The sequence below is a fragment of the Balaenoptera ricei genome, chromosome X (genome assembly GCF_028023285.1).
Source record: "Balaenoptera ricei isolate mBalRic1 chromosome X, mBalRic1.hap2, whole genome shotgun sequence".
Classification (NCBI taxonomy): domain Eukaryota; kingdom Metazoa; phylum Chordata; class Mammalia; order Artiodactyla; family Balaenopteridae; genus Balaenoptera; species Balaenoptera ricei.
The window spans coordinates 104,091,330-104,111,779 of NC_082660.1; the positions used below are offsets into that span (position 1 = coordinate 104,091,330).

At 40.0% G+C, this 20,450-nt stretch overlaps 1 protein-coding gene and 1 pseudogene across 6 annotated transcripts in view; one reads left to right on the plus strand and one right to left on the minus strand.

The window, feature by feature from the left end:
* Window positions 1-20,450, plus strand: part of PLS3 (plastin 3) — a 90,372-nt gene that overhangs the window by 22,307 nt on the left and 47,615 nt on the right. Inside the window, exon 2 of one of the 6 annotated variants that reach the window (XM_059909962.1) lies at window positions 4,707-4,744. The exons of 2 other annotated variants lie outside the window; for them this stretch is intronic. The gene's annotated coding sequence lies outside the window, so the exon portion shown is untranslated. Of the gene's footprint in view, window positions 1-4,706; window positions 4,745-6,929; window positions 6,949-7,045; window positions 7,135-20,450 lie in introns of those variants that run through there. 3 more of the 6 variants (XM_059909964.1, XM_059909961.1, XM_059909963.1) reach the window with 3 other exon arrangements.
* Window positions 1,626-2,068, minus strand: LOC132357172 (ferritin light chain-like; annotated as a pseudogene).

The window sequence follows — 20,450 nt, forward strand, 5'->3', positions numbered from 1 at the left end:
CTCATGGACATGAACCTGATTCTGCAAAATGTTCTTTGGAGTAAATAACCTGTAGATTGGTCCCCTCAGAATTGATATTAATCAATTAATTTTTCTTTTCACAGTTCAACAGAACAGAACTCACGTTAAAACCTATTCTGGTAATTGCATTCTCAGTTTTGAAATTTCTTGTTAAAAACCTATGGACCTTATGTTTTTTGTCTCTCTAAAATTAGATGACTCCATCATGAATATTACCAAATAAAGCACCAGTTCTCAATAGAGAAGTATGCCACATAGTCCCTTGGAGATCAAAATTACTTGTATAATAACACTAAGATGTTCTTTGCTTTTTCACTGTACTGACAGAAGCAATGGTGGGTAAAACTGCTAGTGCCTTAGCCCCACACTGTATTAGTAGTCTTTGTATTCAACACCATACCCTTCGTGTTAGAAAAAGACCTATAACATGCAGTTCATTAATGAATGTCCTTGATTAAGCAGGAAAAATTAATTTTATTAAATCTCAACTCTTGGGTATACATCTTTTCAATATTCTGTGTGATGAAATGGGAAGTAAATAAAAAACATTTCTGCTGCATATGGATTTACAGTGATTGTCTTGAGGAAAAGCACTTGTGCAGTTTTTTGATTTGCAAGCTAAACTAGCTGCACTTTTAGAAAATAGAAAACCATTTTTACTCGAAAGAGCAAATGACGTATTAACTGATAATTCAGACCTGAATATTTGGTAGATATGTTATCAAAAGTGAATCAAGTGTGCTAGTCACTGCAAGGAAAACGGCTGAGAGTATTTGTTGCCAATGATAAAGTTAGAGATTTCAAGCAAAAATTCAAATTCTTGAAAACTTGCATCAGCCACCATGCATCAATACTTAGACTTTTCTACTGAGGTTGGTGGTGTTTTTAATGGAAGTGATTTGTTAGATATTGTAAAATGAAGTGTGACAACAGATCTGTACTAGTCAAACAATATTGTTCCATATGATCAGTGCATGATGTTCTGAAATCAAGCATGGGTAAAAGGTCCATTTAAAGTGCAAGATAGACCAATGGATTTTAACGTAACAGAGTATGAAAACGTCATTGATCTGATATCAGATTCCACACTGCAACAACTATTTAAGAAACTAACACTTACCCAGTTTTGGCGTGGTATTATAAAGAAGAATATCCATAATTACCCGAAAAGGCTCCTAAAATACTTCCTTTTTCCAAACAACGTATCTGTGGGAGGCCATGTTTTCTTCATATACTTGAATCAAAACAACATATTGCAACAGACAATGCAGAAGCAGATATGAAAATCCAGCTGTCACTGTATTTAGTTAAACAAAGATGTAAACAATATACTCTTCTATTTTTTTTTTTCCTGCAAAAACCTTTGTTTCCATTTGGCCCACGGCTTAGGTGAGGGCCCCAGGGTGGTCAAAAAGCTGCCTAGTGGCTGCAGAGAGGGGCTCCGGCAGAAGCCCTGACACCGGAGGGATGCAGAGGGGCCCCTCAAAGGCCGCTGGGCTCCAGAGGCCCCCGTCGTACTTGAGGGTGAGCCTTTGGAAGAGCTACTGGCTCAGCCCCCCACTCCAACCCCGGCGGCAGCCTGCGCCAGTGGGAGGTGGGGTCAGTCAGGTGGTCGCCATCTGCTTGATGAGTTTCAGCTGCTCCTCCAGGAAGCGGCTCTCCAGGAAGTCACGGGTGGGTGTCTGCGCGGCCAGAGCCCAGGGGTGCAGGTCCACAAGGGCCTGGCTCAGGTTCTTCTCCAGGGCCGTGGCAGCTTCCTTATTGTCCAGAGTTTTACCCCATTCATCTTGGGACGGCTTCTGCGCTCCTGGAAGAGGGCACAGCCGCTTTGCTGGTTTTGCATCTTCAAGAGACGCTGGGCGCCCTTGCCCTTCTCCATGGCGGACTCACAAAAGAAGTGGCCCACGCTCTCCAGAGCCACATCCTCGCGGGAGAAATAGAAGCCCAGAGGGAGGTAGGTGTAGGAGGGCCCAGATGCAGGTTGAACCCTGTGGTTGACGGCTGCCCCCACCTGGGTGGAATAATTCTGACAAATCTGGGAGCTCATGGTTGATCAGCAGTAAGGAGCTAAGCTCCGAAAAAACGGTGTTGGCTGGTTTCGGAGGCCGAGGACGGCAGAGTGGTTGGTTCCTAAGGATGCGACAGGAAAAGAGGTTCCAGGGTGATTGGAGGCTGGAAAAGGGGGCGTCCCTGGGTCTGTTCCATTCAAACACTGTTGAAGCAAGAGACATCCGGAGGAGCGAGGCGTGCCCTGCCTCTTCCCATTAAATTTTTTTAAAATATAGTTTTCATTTTTAAATGTTATTTATATTAGCATGAGGTGGGTTTAGTTTTTTTTTTTTTAAATAAGTTTATTTATGTATTTATTTATTTTTGGGTGTGTTGGGTCTTCGTTTCTGTGCGAGAGCTTTCTCTAGTTGGGGCAAGCGGGGGCCACTCTTCATCGCGGTGCGCGGGCCTCTCACTGTCGCGGCCTCTCTTGTTGCAGAGCACAGGCTCCAGACGCGCAGGCTCAGTAATTGTGGCTCACGGGCCTAGTTGCTCCGCGGCATGTGGGATCTTCCCAGACCAGGGCTCGAACCCGTGTCCCCTGCATTGGCAGGCAGATTCTCAACCACTGCGCCACCAGGGAAGCCCGGGTTTAGTTTTTTTTTAAAATAAATATCTTTAAAATGTCCTAGTTGTAATTTCTAATATGATAAAGACACTGATCTAACCCACATATCAAAAAGCTTTTTGGGGTCCTCAGGTCCTGAGGCCAAAAAGTTTAGGAGCTGCTGGGTTAGTTGGGTTTTTTTGTTTGTTTCTTTTCCTTCCCTATCCTTTTTTTGAATGAGAGACCCTCAGGATAGGAAGGTGTAGAGCATATGAGTTATTTCTTTGTATGATTTTATTAGCTATGAACAGAACACAGATGTCTCCCCCCCAGTTTCATTGAGACATAATTGACATATAACATTGTATTAGTTTAAGGTGTACAACGAGATGGTTTAATATATGTATGTATTGTGAAATGATTAATACAATAAGTCTAGTTAACATCCACCACCCCACAGTTACTTTTTTATTCTTGTGATGAGAACTTTTAAGATTTACTCTCTTAGCAACTTTGAAATATGCAGTTCAGTGTTGTTAACTGTATATAGTCACCACAGATGTCTTCCAAATCACTTCCTTATCCCGTGTGTAGTTCAACTGATAATTTTTGGAGGGCCCATGCTTTAAATCCTTCTATTTATTTCAGCCTTTTGTTTTAGGGCATTAGGACAAGGTATATAATTTAATATATAATAAGACATCCTGTTTTAAAAGGTTGATTACTTTGTTATGTAAAAACAGAGCTCACAAATATTTACTGTTGGGGAGACAGCCCTTGGAATATTGAAATTAAAATGTTCTTGTGGCTTATTTACCCGCCCCCCCCCCCAATCATCACGTAAACCAGATCTACTTGATTGTTAAAACTGACACAGCCACGCAACAGGAAGTTTGTGTACCTAATACTGTTCCTGGCATAAATTTCCTAAACTTTCCAATATAGCCCAAAATTACAGTAGCAATATCCTCCGTGTTAATTTGGTACCTGTTTTATGTTAGATCCCTTTGCTTTGATGTTTCCCTCACTGTGAGTATTATTTGTTTGTTTACTTTATAAGTCATGAAGATGGGTAAAATCCTGTTCCATTAAAGGATGATAGATCAGTGTTATTGAGGTGTGGCATTAAGCACAGTGGGAGAGGCCTCCATTGTACGTGTCACACATGGAAAGAATATAACCCGTACTGGGTGTGGTGGGGAGGGGATGATGTTTGAATGAAAGTTGCAAGAGACTTTAAAAATACTATGCCTAGGTCTTGTGTCCTAACTGCAGATTACACCCATACGTCTATGAAATTCTCATGCAGCTTTGGGTGTGCCTCTTTCCTTCCTTCCCACCCTGAAGGGTGTATGTGTCCACAGGTGCGTGTGTGAACTTTTAACTTTATGGATTTGTTTGTAACATTTGAGAGAGAGTGAGAGCTTGTGCACTTTACGTGTACAGATAAAACATAGGTTGGTTTCTATTGACTTTCCCCAGCATTCATCATGATGAATTTGGAATGTAAAAGTTGTTTTCATTCCGTGGCCTGCTTATAAAAATGTGCAATGGATTACATAACCCTTGCCACCATCTTCTGTTCCCAAAGCAATTTTCATTACCCATGGGAAAAACAGAGATGCTGTTCACACACATACTCACACACATGCACATACACAAACGCCAATACCCCCCCTTGGCCCTGCACACCTGCACATACGTCATATGATGAGGCATTTAGAAGGTTACAGAATGGGCCGCAGGCCGAAACTGGCTGAACTACTGATGTGATACAACAGTCTTTTAGGAAATGTCCTGGTATTTACTAGGTAGAAGATGTCCATTTTTAAAGGGAGTATCCATTCCTAGAACTTTCACCACAATATTTTGCAGTTGAAGTGAATTCTATCATGTTATGGTGAATGGACTTTAAAATCAACAACTGGGTGTTGACAGATTTCACTGTGATCAAAGATTAGCCTTAGAGTTCAGAAAGCTAGAAAGCATATACATTCCAGATGACCAAGAAAGGGAAAGACAAGGAAGCTGTTTCTGGGTAGCATGATCATTGAGGAAGTTAATTTTTTTTAATTTTTGTCTGCATTAGGTCTTCGTTGCGGCGAGCGGGGGCTACCCTTTGTTGCGGTGAGTGGGGGCTACCCTTTGTTGCGGTGTATGGGCTTCTCATTGCCGTGGCTTCTCTTGTTGCGGAGCACAGGCTCTAGGCACGCAGGCTTCAGTAGTTGTGGCACGCGGGCTCAGTAGTTGTGGCTCGCGGGCTCTAGAGTGCAGGATCAGTAGTTGTGGCGCACAGGCTTAGTTGCTCCGCGGCATGTGGGATCTTCCCGGACCAGGGCTCAAACCTGTGTCCCCTGCATTGGCAGGTGGATTCTTAACCACTGCGCCACCAGGGAAGCGCGAGAAAGTTAATTTAATAGCACTTGGGACAGACCCATCTAAGTGTTGTGAAGTGACAAGTGTGGCTAAAGAAAAGTAAGGCTGGGGAAACTCAACATTGCTGGCCTGTCACTGATACTGCCTTCTTACTGGAGGCAATTGCCTGTGCCCCAGTTTTCCCTGGAAATGCATGATAATACATACACATATACCCTTTCTTCCAGTTAGCTCAAGGTGCTTGAGTGTTCCTTACTACCCCACATATTCCCTGACTGGCCACAGGCAGCTAGGGCTATGCTTGTTTCACAGATGGTGAAACTGAGACTCGGGAAAGTTGAAGAGGCTTCACATAGTGAGTCAGCAATGAAAACAGGTGGAAGAACACGTCCTCTGACTCCTGACGCTCTATTCCTTCTGTTCGGGATTGTGTTGCCTTTTGATGGTTCATGCAGTTTTTGTGATTGATGAAATAAAGTGCTTCCATTAAGGAGACGAAATGTAATCCAGTGTCTGCTAATGGTGGTTAGTGATGAGGACAGGAGAACACTCTGCCTCCTGATGTGGGCTGTCCTGATCCTTTTTACAGGTGACTGCAATGTGAGTCGCCTCCTTATTCTGAGATTTCAATGTTAGCATAAAACGCTTCACTTTGTTTTATATTATTTATAAAGGACTGGAGGATCTATTATCTCACTTTCATACTTATTAGGTAGGTAGAGCAGATTAGGTGGGTAGAGCAGATGGTATTATGCATATTATATCCCAGACAGATTATAACAATGGCCGCCACTTACTGAGCACCTTGCTGGAGCCAGACCCTCTTATGCATTTATCTCACTTAATCATCATCGCAACCCTCTGAAGTATGTGGAATTAGTTCCACTTTTATAGATAGGGACCTGGGGCTCAGAGAAGCTAAGTGATGTGTTCAAGGTCACACAGACTTGAAGTCAGTCAGATTCCTAAGACCCTGATGCTCCCATTGCACTCCATTTCCTTTCAAATGATTGACTTGCCCTATGTCAGTATTAGAAATGGTCTCCTGAGCCTAGCACAGTACTCCTATTGATTTATTGTTCTCTCCCATAAAGGGCGAGAACTCAGCTAACCAGTTGCTTCATTTAACAATTAACTGATTAGAGTTGCTAGACCAGTTAAAAAACAAATTTCAATAATAAGAATATAGCAGTTATCACATACCTAGTGCTTAGAATTTGCCAGGCTATGATCTAAAATTTGAATGCACATTAAATCATTTAAGCATCACAACAATGTACAAAATAGTTATCATTATGTGATGTAGTTACTATTATCATCCCTGGATGAGAAAACAGGCACAAGAGCTTAAGCAGTTTGTCCAAAGACAACCTAGAAAATTGTGGAGACAGGATTTGAACCCAGTCTGGCTCCAGAACTCTAAACTACTCAGCAGTACTGCCTCTCAATAGAAAATTCAGTTCAGCAAGTATTGGCTTCGTTCCTGTATGCTAGGCTGGTAGAAAATATAGTTCCTACACTTAACAGCTTATGTATTCAACAGAAAACAAGATATAGATACTCACAGTTAATGCTCTGACACCTAGCATATGGAGTGTAAGTGTTGTATGAAGACGTGAGTAAGTATGGATCGAGATGAATAATAGAACGTAAGTGGTCTGGGACAGTTAATTTGCCTTTCTAAGTAATGCACTTTCCTATGGACGAGTGACTTGGCCTCTGGGGAGAAGCTGGTTCCATGTGTTCTAAAATAAGCAGGTTACTTGGCTAATGTTCAAACTTTAAATAGGTATGTGGGTTGTAGCTATTTGACCTGAACCAACTTTAAATTCCCTTGTGTTCTTGCATGATTTCAGTGGAGCTGGAATGAAAAAATTCACTTTTCTCTAAATGTTGTGAAGTTCGAATTTGTTAATACTTGGCAAAATACTGTGAGGCTGACAGGAAGGGAATTCGTAAGTATTGTATCATTGCTGTGTCAGGGTGCTCTCTCTCTCTAGCAGGAAGTGTTATGACTTGCTCTCTAAAGTTGCAATTGTAAGAAGAATGTTGGGTTTCCAGATTGGCGTTCTGGGCGTGGGAGGTTCCTTCTGTTTAGTGCTGCGAGAAAGAAACAACAGGTTTGCTCTCATCCCAGAAGGGTAACGATTTTAATATTATTTCGTTAGGCTCTAACTTTTATATTATGGAATATTTAAGCAGAAATTTACTTTAAACATCTTGAAATCCTTATTATGTGTTTGGGTAGTTACACATTTGGAGACGCTTTCTAAATCTTATGTATTCAAGTAGAAGCAAATTTGTTTTAAGAGAAAATTTTGAAGCTTAGAATCTGACTTGTTCTCTCTCTCTATATTGTCTTTATTTGGGGAATATTTTAGGGACTTTGTACTTTTTAAAAATTGGTTTTGTAATCCTAATTATATAGCTGTATCTATCAAGTCAGATGCCAAAGGTTTAAATGACAGAAACTCTTACTTTATATCTGGGGGATGGGGTGAAGGGGAATGGAATTTCAAATACTTTTGATCCCTGTTAAATGGTTTTTCAAAATTCTGTGAAATAGAAGTTGAGGGTAGCTGTTATGACAGAATATGGCAAACCGATTGATATTCTACTCTTACAAAATAACTTATGACAAACAGTTGTCCTGGTGTTTATTCATACTTTCCAAAATACATGAAAATCATTGGTGATGAGATTTTGGTGGTGTTACTGTAATATGGTAGTGATAGTAATTTCTGATGCTCACAAACTCACCAGAGTTTTCTATCACATAGTGATCATATGTTTTATTTCTCCTATTTCAATATAGCTGATTATATAAATCTCGACTCCGAATCAAGGGTAACCTCTCAAATTAGTTGTACTTAACTACACCTGTATGAGGTAAAAAGTGAAGTATGAAACAAAAGAGTCTAGTTTTCTCAATTAACAAGTACCATATTTGAGAACATATAAGCAGGGTATGTTACACTGCAGGAGGCCATTTTAGTGACTAATAGATAAACTTCCAGCTTAGCTCAAAGTCTAAGCTGAAATTTTATCTCTAGTGATTTCTGAGTTGTACATCATAATATTTTGTCTTGAGTTAACTGGTCTGATCTTGCCTTGTGAGAGATATGTACCTGAAGGTTGCCCTTGGCTTCCGTGTTATTTTTCACAGGAAAGGAGAATGGAAATACTCCTCAGGTGTGAAGGTTAATTAATTTCATTAGCAGCAGATATGTTTTTTTCATAAATTATTCAGATATTTTTGGAAAGTGTCAGAGTTCACTTAGGAAATAAAGGGATTGGACCTTTTAAAAGAAGAATGTGCTATTTCAATCCAAGGAGTTAATACTTCTTAGCTTTGTAAAGATGGGGAAGCAGAGGTATAACTTTGTTGTGTCTTTGGGTTTGATATAGTATTCTTCATAACAGGAAAGGGGGCTTTTAGAATATGGTTAAGATGTATATTAAATATCTACAAAACTCTTGTCTAGCAAGAATTTAAAGAATGTCTTCAATCTGACTTAATTGATGTGAATGTTTCTATGGGAAAAATTATTAACTTATTTTACAATAGCCATTGCTTAAAGATCTTATCTTTATTAAGACAAAAAGAGGAAAGTAAACTTTTACTTAAAATGGAAGTATTTGATATTCCTCCAGGAAATGACACAGGATTGGACACCCTTTGGGGTTTAAGTGACTCATAGATATTGGTACTTGAAAAAAAGATCAATTAGAATCTAGCTTATGCTAGATCCTAGAACAGAATAGAGGTGTTTCCAGGAAATGAACTCATTTAATAGCTAAGTAGGGTGAAATCACTCATGGGATGTCTGGGGTTTGCTTTACAATAATTCAGGAGGTGGGGGGGAGAGAGAGGGGTGGGGGAGAGGGAGAGGGGGAAGGGGGGTCGAGAAGGGAGGGAGGGAGGAAGCAGGGGAAAAGAAGAAAGAGGACAGGAAGAGAGAATCAGTGGGGAAATCCTGATAAATCTGATAAATGTAGAATCTGGATGATGGGATTATGGGTGTTTGCTGTACCATTTTCTCTTTTGTATACATTGAAAATTTTCATAATAAAAAGTTTAAGTACAGCTTTAGTTTGCAGCAATTTACATTTATTTCTAAATGATACATTTATCTATAAATTGCAGGTTTGTCAAAACATGATGTGTGCGTGATGTATATTACTGTGAAGGTGAAATGTGCTGCTTGATTGCCAAAATTGTTGCCAAGTAAAAACTGTTTCTTAAAGAAAAAAAAAAACTTTGTTTGACTTTCAGCTAAATTCAAAGAACAGGTTGCAAACATCTTGAAGAGTTTTGTAGTATCTTGAAGTATTAAAGAGCAGTAGATAGTTAAAGCATGCCAGCAGGCCAAGTGCCTGTGAAGAATGTGGGAACATTATTATGTCTTGACTATTTTGTTCCCAGCTTTCTCTATAGCGTATGCATGTTGAAAACCACGCGTGACAACTACTTAGCCTGCAGTATGTTTAAGTCTGTTCACTTTCCCTACTTACGAACATCAGTTCATTCAACAAACATTTAGTAGGGGCTTATTGTGAGCCAAGATACAAAGTCAAATAAGGTACCAGCCCTGCTTTCAAGGAGCTCACAGCCTAGCGGAGGAGATAGAGAAGTAGATGGTCGGACACGCTGGGGGGTGGGGAGCTACCGGAATTGGGGAAGGGGCGTCACTGGTTAGCAGCCAGAACCCTATGCTGCATCTCCTTTAAAACAACACAGACAGAACATCTGAGGTGGTTTAATTGGTTGTAGGTATTAGGGAAGTAGGAAGAGGGCTAAGATAGCTTAGTTTAACTCTGTGCTCATTACTTGGCAAATAACAGCCGCCTCTGCCCCCTTGCCCTTCTTAATAAACCTTCACCCTCTCTCGTGCATCCATGGGCATTGTTGGAGCAGCATACACGCAGGAGATAGCAATCCCTTCTTCACATTAAATATAGTGAGCTAATGTTTAAGTCTCCTTAATGTTTTTGGGTACATCCAAAGCAAAATTGCGCTTATAGGCAGGCAGCTACTTGGGGTTGGATAAGAGGGAGAGTTAGCCTTCAGTCACTGATAGAACCTTCCAGAGTTCATTGCTCAATTGATTTGGAATTTGAAACGTATTTTGTCATGTAAATAGTCAGTAAGGTTTTTTTTTTTTAATTAATTAATTTATTTATTTATTTATGGCTGTGTTGGGTCTTCATTTCTGTGCGAGGGCTTTCTCTAGTTGTGGCAAGCGGGGGCCACTCTTCATCGCGGTGCGCGGGCCTCTCACCATCGCGGCCTCTCTTGTTGCGGAGCGCAGGCTCCAGACGTGCAGGCTCAGCAGTTGTGGCTCACGGGCCCAGTCGCTCCGCGGCACGTGGGACCTTCCCAGACCAGGGCTCGAACCCGCGTCCCCTGCACTGGCAGGCAGACTCTCAACCACTGCGCCACCAGGGAAGCCCATCAGTAAGGTTTTTTAGGTCATTTCACAAATGTCCCTGAAATGGTATGCCATGTTACCAAAATGATATGTTTTTGTGTTCCTATTATTTTAATCTAAATGAATTGTAGAAGCATAGTTGCTAAATGTATCCAGATGTGTGTTCCATCAGCCAGCTGCTTTATTCTCTAGTCCCGAATCCTGTACAGCCTAACAGCATGTATAACAATGCCTCATGGGAAAATACTGTCTGTTCTATTGGGGGTTATCTATCAATGTCCTCTGTGTAGTTTTACCAATTTGCAGCTGAAATGTCAAGTAGAATTACCAGAGGATCTAGGCCTGAAAAACAACCTCGTTAAGTAAAGTGTGTTCTACGTGTTGAATGTTGCTTTCATCACAGAAATCTGCTCTCCACGCTGACTATAACGAACAATTTTTAATAATGCTGAGGTGCTGGAATAATAAACAGTAAAATCCTTCACCACTTCTTCTGTCTGCTTTTACCTTTCCTAAACTTTCAGGACTAGAAACCTGTGACACAGGTGAGACCAGTTAGAGTTTGACTCACTTGTGACTTTCAGAGCAACAGATCATTAAATTGAGAAAGAGGCATATAACCTCTTAAACTATTACAGTTGGTCCTTTACCAAGATTCCATTAAAGTTTTCTAAAAGTAAGCAAACAAAACTCCAAGCCGCTTGCCCCTGGAGAAAAATCAGCTGTAAGGTAAAAAACTAATCACTAAAAAAACTAGGAGTACCACAGTGATGGCTTATGTATGAAAAAAGAAATCCTAAACTCAAAATCAAATCGTCACATTGATACTTGAGTGTTTGCTTACATTTGTACTAAGTTATTAGCACTGATACAAGGGGAATGGTTGTTTACAGTAGTTAGCATGTAAGAGGCTGAAATTAAGGGATATTAAATACAGGGAAGCAGAAACATGTCATATATAGGAATGAATGTGCCACAAGAGAAGGTCAGCATTCATGTCCTTTTTAAAAAGTATGGCCTGTTTTATTGTCAGTACTCACTTAACACCAGTATTTTGAAGAAAGAACTTTTAGAACTCTATAATATATAGTATCTACTGAACCCGTTGCCAATATTCTATATATTTTACACAGTTACAATTTTGGTGATTTCAGTTCAAGGATTAAGTGAATCCCTCCTTTAAGTAATAAAAACAAATTAGCTGAAAGGAACTGCATTTTCTGGCAACCGTCCATATTTCTCAATATGCTGGTCGCATTTGTTAGGAGGTTTTTTTGTTTTTGTTTCGTTTTGTTTCGTTTTTTGGCTGTGCCATGCAGCGTGCGGGATCTTAGTTCCCTGAGCAGGGATCGAACCGGTGCCCCCTGCAGTGGAAGCACAGAGTCCTAACCACTGGACCGCCAGGGAATTCCTGGTTAGGAGTTTTTAAATTATCTTCCATAGGGTATAATAGGCATGGGCCTTCTTTCCACAAAGCAGTGTGTAGCCTCTTTGTTTTTATTTTTACGGTAAGAGTAATTAATTACCTTCTCTCTCACATACTCTTTATTTTTTTAAATTTTACATTTGCTGCACAGCTCTTTGTCTTGGGCAAAGTCACTCAACTACCCTAGGCTCTTGTTTCTTCCCTAATATAATTTCAGTAATCATTGAATATTGGGCATGTTGCAGATTATCACCACCCTCAAAACATTGCAGTCAAGTGGAATATTTTTTGAGCCATACCTCTGTACCCAGCATCCAGCAATGGATTATCATTGTGGGAGTATCCGAGAGGAAGACGAAGTTTAGACTCTGTTCTTGAGAAACAAACAATCTTGAAATAAGACTTGCAGAGCAAGTAATTAGACAAGTATTTGTGTGCTGTTGGTGAAAGAATGGTTGTCTTTGGTTGGGGAAGATTATTCTCTTGGACCAAGTTTGAGGATCTGTGTGGAGGAGGCAGATGAACTGAATCTAGTAGGGATGATGGATGTCCCAGCCAGGCTGTACTCACATCCACTTATATAACTATAGGAGGAAGTCTATAATTAAATTGCTAAATTTTGTGGCAAGATTCTAAATCCTGTGGGAGTTGAAGAGAAAGATCAGCAGGGGTGTGGAGTCACTGGGCAATGTGGTTTGGGAGACGATGAGGCTTCTGCTGAAACTTGAAGGACGAGTAGGATTTGGATAAGAAGATAAGAGGAATAAAGCGGACGGCGTTATAAGTGTGAAAGGTAGATACAGAGAGAGGGAGTTCTTACTAGCAGGGAAGGAAAGAGGTAGTGGGGGCAGGGTAAAAGATGCTGATGTAGGAGTTAATAGGACGGGTATCGTTCAGGAGGATGGTTGTGATCAAAAAGCTAATTCTGAGTGTTGTTGAAAGGTTAAACTGGTTAGATGTGACTAGGAGGAACACTAGAGGACCAGGAATACCAGGCAAAGTTTAGACCAGCTGTTTAGGCATAAGAAATTATAGCTTCCTGAAATGGGACTGACATGATCAAAATGGTTGTGGGTACTAGATGTGGACCTTTTTTGATTCAAGATATTTACTGAGAATGCATTGTGTCTCTGCGTAAAGTGCTGTGGTGAATACAGAGATGAGTAAGCTGTGTTTCTACTTCAATAAGTTTATAGTCTGTGGGGAGATAAATTCATTCCCTAAGCCGTGGTTGAGGAAGCTATGCAGTACAGCATAACGATTGAGAATGCTGACTTTGGTGTCAGGTGGAGTTGGGTTTGAGACCTGGCTCTACCCCTCTCTAGCCGTGTGACTTTGGGCAAGTTACTCAACTTCTCTAATCCTGTTTGCTTTTCTGTAAAATGGAAATAACAATATTACGTGGTTCATAGAGTTTTGCTGAGAAATAACTTACATAATGTATATAAAGCATTTAGCACAGTCCATGTAAACAATTGGTCCTCCAAGAATGTTAGCTGCTATAGTATAAACTTACAATGATATGTTATTATGTTAATTAGTTATATTACCTACTCTGTAGGCACAGTGAGAGGGGCTGGGAATATGAAGATGAATGGGAAACGGTCCCTTCCATCCCATCAAAGAGCTTATGTATAGTAGTATTAAATGCTATCCTTGTGGTGACTATATTTTCCCATTTAAAAATTAGTACATATGGTCTGACAGTAAGATATTTAAAATTGGAGCTGTCTGAAAGGATCCAGCACTGGCTGTAACAGAAGAAAGCATGCAGTTCTGTGAGAGTCCTGGGAACAGAGAATTTTTCTCTCAGGTGGGGACAGACACTCCAAAGAGACTTTCTCAAAGATGCTTTTGAAAAGTACATAGGAGACAGGTGAAGAGCATTCCACTGGAGGAGAAGCACAGAGGAGAAGGAACAGAGGTGGGAAAATACATGGCCTGTTTGGGGAATAGGGTGTGAAAAGAGTGTGATTCCAGGGTGTGCGGTGCGTGTAATGGGAAAAAACATTGGAAAGATAGACCAGGCATCAGTACAGAAAAGTGTAGGGCTTAGGATGTTGTGCTTAAAAGTTGGGACTTGCTTTCATAGGAAGTATACCTTTGATCTGCTCTTCAGGAGGTTAGCAACGTAGAGATTACATTGGAGGGAGACAGGACCATAGATAGATCAGCTAAAAGGCCTTTGGAAAAGGCCAGACATGAGGTGATAAAGGGGTATGATAGAAGAATCCAGAGAGCTTAGTGATTTATTTCAATCTCCCTTTGTTTCTTGTGGCCAAACTTCTCAAATTTGTAAACCTGGAGACTGAGGAAAGTAGGGAAGTTGAAAAGGAGACCTGATTTGACAGGAGAGATATTTGAAAAGGGGAGAAATAATGTGGCGATAAGTTCAAATGTAGACACTTAGACTCTCCTGACTGGAATTTTCCTCACTGACCTTCCCTCTCCCTTGGCCAGAGGGTCAAGTCCAGATTTTGAGTGTGGCCCTTCTAAATTAGACCCTGACCTTCTGCTCCAATTGTGTCTCTCTCAAACCCTAGGCACAGTGCTCCAACCACACTATCTTTCTACAGCTCTAGAATATCATCTTCCTCTAGAATATCATCTTCTCTCTGCCTGGAATGCCTTTACCAGTGATATCTGTCTGAGGAAGCCCTACTTATGTTTTAAGATAAAGTTCAAAAGTCACCTTCTCTGGAAAACTTTTCCTGAAGCCCACCACTGTCACCCCACCACTCAGTGAATAGCATGATGGCATTAATATTATGTCTTTGTTTTTCCATCTTTCTCCCCGCTGGACAGTAAGGTCTTTGAGGGGAGACTTTGGGTCCTAAATCTCTATATCTGCAGCACCCAACACAGTGCCTGGTACATATTAAGCCTTCAATTAAGTCTTGAATATAAATGAATAAGTGGGTGAATATGATAGGCATTCAAGTTGAAATCTTCTCAAGTCATTTGGAAACGTGGCACTAGAGCTTGAGTAATCATAGTGAGAGTGGGTGAGCTTTAGCTCAGCGTGTTGCACGCCCATCTGACCTGGAGACTAGTGCTGTTGACTTACCTACTAGTGACGAGGCAGGGTGGCAGTTTCTGTTGGTACAGGTAGGTATGTGAAGTGTGGCTGCTCCAAAGCGCTGCCTGTTTTGGACAGAGGAAGGTGACAAATACACAAATACAAATAATGTATTCTTCCATGTTTTGTCCACCCTCTCTTCTTCATGATTCGAGCTTACCAGCTTAAGTGTGTGTGGCCAAATCTCTGATTTTAAGTCATCAGCCTCACTTTACCAATTCTGTTTACCTGGCATACAAGTGGCTGGATAATGTCTATGGTGAATATGCCCTGCTTTTATCTTTTAGTTCCTCTCAACTTCAAGAAAAAAATATAAAATTCGTAATCAACTCTTGATTATCCATGGTTAAGTTTCCCATTGTGTGCCCTGCTTCCTGACCAGCATGGTTCTGAATGACACAGATTAGTAAATAGATTATTTAGTCAGCAGCATTCCTAAAGTGAATCGCCTTAGGGGATGAAAACAGACACCCCCCTCCCCTTTCCTCATCTCCATCAAATACCTTTTAGAATTTGAGTAATAGTTTCAGGTAGGTAGTTGTAGGTACACCTTTCTCAGCAAAGATTTGTGTTGAGGGTTTAAGTATAGTTAAAGGAGCCAGTGGAGTGGTTTCATAATTGCTGTATTGTTAGTCAAACTCTGTAATTAGGGATGACTTCATAGGCATAAGATTCCTCTATGGGTGACGCCCTGAATTCAGACCCAGTTGTACACCATATCCTTTTATGACAAAACAAACAAACAAGGTTTTGTTTGCTTTTCTTTCATTCCCTTATTTGAAAATCTGTTTTCCTGTGTCTCAGATGTTTAGGGAGAGGGTTTGCTTTTCTCCTGATGCTTTCCCTTTATAGCGAAGGCAGGCATAGGAGCTAGGGAGGAAACAGAATTTGGGACAGATCAAAGTGCTCTGCAGATGAGAGAATTCAGAAAAATGCAGAGACCCTGGAAACTTTTACTTTTGATTGGTATTTCATTTGGCTAAATTTAAATGGAGGGAAAATATATTTCTTTTCTTTCTTTCTTTCTTTCTTTTCTTTTTTTTTTTAATATCGGTGCCTGCTCTCTCCATGTAAATAAAGTTCACTTTTGTGGGAAGACAGACTGGGGAAAAGGACACGTTTCAACATATTTCAAAAGTCAGACTTTCTTTTTACCTACCAATCACATACTGTGAAATTGAGGTTAAACTTTTATTCAGCAATAATATTTACTTTTTACCTCTTCACCTTTTATTTTGCATTGCTTATAAAAAAATGTGCAAAGTAGGAGGAATGTGACAATATTGACAAGCTGTTAGCTGTTTTTTTAAGTGGTCCTGATAAAAAGTAAAAATTGTATTTTAAAACAAAATCTCCTGGCCGTTCTTCAAGTTGTGTTTAGAAACTGGTCTTAGGCAGGAGCCAAACTGAGTCATGGGTAAAAAATGGCTGACAGATTTTTGTTAGTCCCATCCTTCTTAAATTACTTCGACTTAAAGGCTTATAATTTTTATATATGAAGGAGATCTATTATACTCTGTAGTCAATAATTATAGGGCAAATGACATAACTTTTCGTACATTCCATTTAAAAGGTTTAGTAGAACTTATGCCTTATATTTATATAGCCTCTCACAATTACTTAGGCATTGATTTGTTCACCATTTTCTTTCATTAAGGATTTGAAGTTGCTGTATAATACTTTATAGTTTACAGAGTGCCTTCACATGCCATCTTTAATCTTCACGAGGACCCTAGGGAAGTAGTTATTATCGCTATTTTCAAAAGAGGAAACTGAGACTTAGCAGGATTAAATAAACTCGCTCATAGACACACTGCTAGGAAGTAGCAGAGCCGGGGAACTAATTGATGTCTTCTGATTCCACATCTCACAGTCTTCCTGTCATAACATACTGCATTTTGGGTGGGGAACAGCAGTTTGCCGCAAGTGTTCAGGATTGAATCAACGTGTCTTTAAGGCAATAATGATGTCAGATCATCTATTTTGCTTCCTAAACCCCAGTCTGGGATGTTTTACTTGCTTTGAGAGAAAAAAATCAATGAATGCCTGATGAAGAGGGATAGAGCTTTCAGTAATTTTAATTTGCAAGTTTTCTAAAAATCTGATGTTCCTGGGAGTCTTCCCTAAAGTATTTAAATGTGATATTTTCTCCCAAGATAGTATTTAATTGATTGATTTCCTTAAAGATTCCATCAAGTACCTTTGAGTAGTCTTAAGGACAAAGTTTTTTTATTCATAGTGGGAAAAAAAGTCTGCATTAAATAGCTAATTTAAATATTGTGATTTTTGTCAACTGAAGTGTATATTGTGAGCCTTTTAAACTTTAGGTTGGATTGCTTAGTTTTAGCTCAGGTGCTTCAGGGTAGCATTTATTTATTTACTTTCAAATAATTGTAAATAAATGAAATTGAATTTATTCAAGTGAGAGACTCCTAAATTAAACTATTTTGTTATCCTGGATCAAACAAATGTTGTTTTGGGAATATATGTGTGTTGCAATTCCTTTTTACTCTTACTCAGTTGTGCCTCTTCATGTCTCCTGTAGATGAAAAATCTGAGTTATAGGTGTAAAAGGGGACACTTTAAGCTTTCACTATGATAATTAGACGGGAAAAAGAAATTAGAAAACTTGAAAGTATATTTTGGGGACTTCCCTAGTGGTCCAGTGGTTAAGACTCCACGCTCCCAATGCAGGGGGCCCAGGTTTGATCCCTGGTCGGGGAACTAGAGCCCGCATGCCGCAACTAAGACCCAGTGCAGATATATAAACAAAGAAAGAAAGAACAGAAAGTATATTTTGGGTTTTTTAAATGCTGCATTGTGTTAATATTTTTTTAAGTAAACAGGTGCCTCGAAATCATTTCTGTGAGATCTGTGTATTTCCTAATTTTGCACGAAGAACAAAAGTACTACTTTCTTGGCCTGCCTGAGATGGAATTAATAATCCTTAAGGCCTCCAGAGTCTTTCTCCTTCTCTACCTTTTATTACAACCACTAATTCACTTTATGTCAAAGTATAATTATCTACATTTTTTTGTCTTCCCCAGATTGTAGATTCCTTGAGGGCAGGAACTAGGCATATAACAGACGCCTGGGTAAATTGTGTGACGGTAGAGGTGTGTGTTGGGGGAGGTGTATAAAAAGAGGGAAGAGATTTCTACCCTGTTCAGCCCCACTGCTTGCAAAGGGGAGAAGTGGGAGGGAAGGATTGAGTCAGAACCCACTGTTCAGCAGGGATAAAGGGTGCGGTGGGGCGGGGGTTATGTCCAGAACCATCTTTGTCTAATTTTCTCTTTTATAGAAGTGATATAGTAGTATGAGAATAAAACCATCTTTAAAAAAAAAAAAAAGACTAACTAATTTAGATTATTATTGACTCACGAATTGCCCAAACTGGAAAGGACCTTTAGAAGTAAAGGAGAGGGGCTTCCCTGGTGGCGCAGTGGTTAAGAATCTGCCTGCCAATGCAGGAGACACGGGTTCGAGCCCTGGCCTGGGAAGATCCCACGTGCCGCGGAGCAACTAAGCCAGTGCGCCACAGCTACTGAGCCTTCGCTCTAGAGCCTTCGAGCCGCAGCTACTGAAGCCCATGAGCCTAGAGCCCATGCTCCGCAATAAGAGAAGCCACTGCAATGAGAAGCCCATACACCGCAACGAAGAGTGGCCCCCGATTGCCGACAACGAGAGGAAGTCTGCGCACAGCAACGAAGACCCAACCCAGCCAAAAATAAATAAATAAATAAATTTATTAAAAAAAAAAAAAAGTAAAGGAGAGGCCACATGTTTTGGATTTTCTGAGACAGTCTCACTTTCAAACTTTCTGTGCCATTGTTCTGTGTGGTATTATTACGGGAGATGGGCAATAATTTCGTATTGAAAACATCATTACTTAAAATATACATGAAGAAAATTGGAGTAAATCCTATATAGTATTTTTGTAATGAGAGGTGTTGAACACCATGTTAATAAAATATAGAATATTTTTTTTTGGCCGTGCCGCGGGGCATGTGGGATCTTAGTTCCCCAACCAGGGATCAAACCTGCAGCCCCTGCTGTGGAAGCGCAGAGTCTTAACCACTGGACCGCCAGGGAAGTCCCTAGAATACTTTTTAAAAGTACTGTCATCACGTTGCAGCTTAACTTATGCAAAATCACTTTTTACTCTTAATCTTTAAAATGTCTGCCTTCGTATCCAACTGAAGGTCTTTACCTTATAAATCCCGAGACTGCTCTGAAAGGTGTTTTTATTCAACTTTCTACTGAGAAGTTGTCCCTCTTTAGTGACATTTTAACACCATAGGTAAGAAAAGTTTATGAACAGGCAAGTTCTGTTTTATGTTTTTAAAAAGTCTGTTTTTATTTAATTTTTTAAAAATATGAGTCATTATAAATGTGTGTTACATTATGGTGGAAACTTAGCTAATAGTACCATATGGTCATTTTAAAACTTCCCAGGGATTTGAGAAACCTGAGTTTGAATTCCAGGTCCATGGTCTCTCTGAGCCTAGGTTATCTCTAATAAGAGAAAAGGGAGTAAGAATATTTACCTCAAAAGGCTGTTATGAGGGTTCAGGGAATTAGTAGGAATATGAATTTGTCTAATGTAGGGCTTGACACAAGTTGTTGAATGGATGAATTTATGAAAATACTATTTTATTGAGTGCCTTACTACCTTCCTGGGACTGTGATAAGTTCTAGAAGTGACAACTGTGGGTGTGCAGAAGACAGATGTGGCCCAGCTCTCTCGAGTGTCTCTGTACTAAGTATTAGTCATCATGGCAAAAAAGATGAGTTGGTGAGGAATTTTTTAACTTTTAATAAAGATGTCTAAAAGGGGGAATTCCTTGGTGGTCCAGTGGTTAGGGCTGCATGCTTCCACTGCAGGGGGCACGGGTTCAATTCCTGGTCTGGAAACTAAGATCCCACATGCCGCGGTGCGGCCATAAATAAAGAAGTAAATAAATAAATCCCACAAATACATATGAAAGGCTATTCAAAAATTATTTTTGAAATGTCTAAAAGGGGTAAATATAAGATCTCTAATTTGCATTTCACATAGTTTGTGAAATTTTACACAGACTACTTTTTTGAAAAGGCGACACATTCAGAACAGTGAAGCTATTCTGTATGATACTATAATGGTGTCAAAATGCGTAATATGTATTACAATGGCAAGAGTGAGCCTAATGTAAACTATGGACTTTAGGTAACAATGATGTATCAAAGAAGGTTCATCAGTTGTAACAAATTTACCCCTCTGATGGAGGATGTTCATAATGAGGGAGGCGGTGCGAGTGTGAGGGCAGGGGGTATATGGGAACTGAATTCTCTGTGCTTTTTGCTCAATTTTGCCGTGAACTATTCTAAAAAGTAAAGTTCTTTAAAAAGATTTAAAAGACAGAAAAAAAAAAGCCAAAAAAAAAAGGACAACACATAATCATTTTCATTTCCTTCTGTCTAAAAATTGTTAATAGGTTGGTATGTGGGAATTTTCCACTGTGGTACAGACCTCCTTTCTCT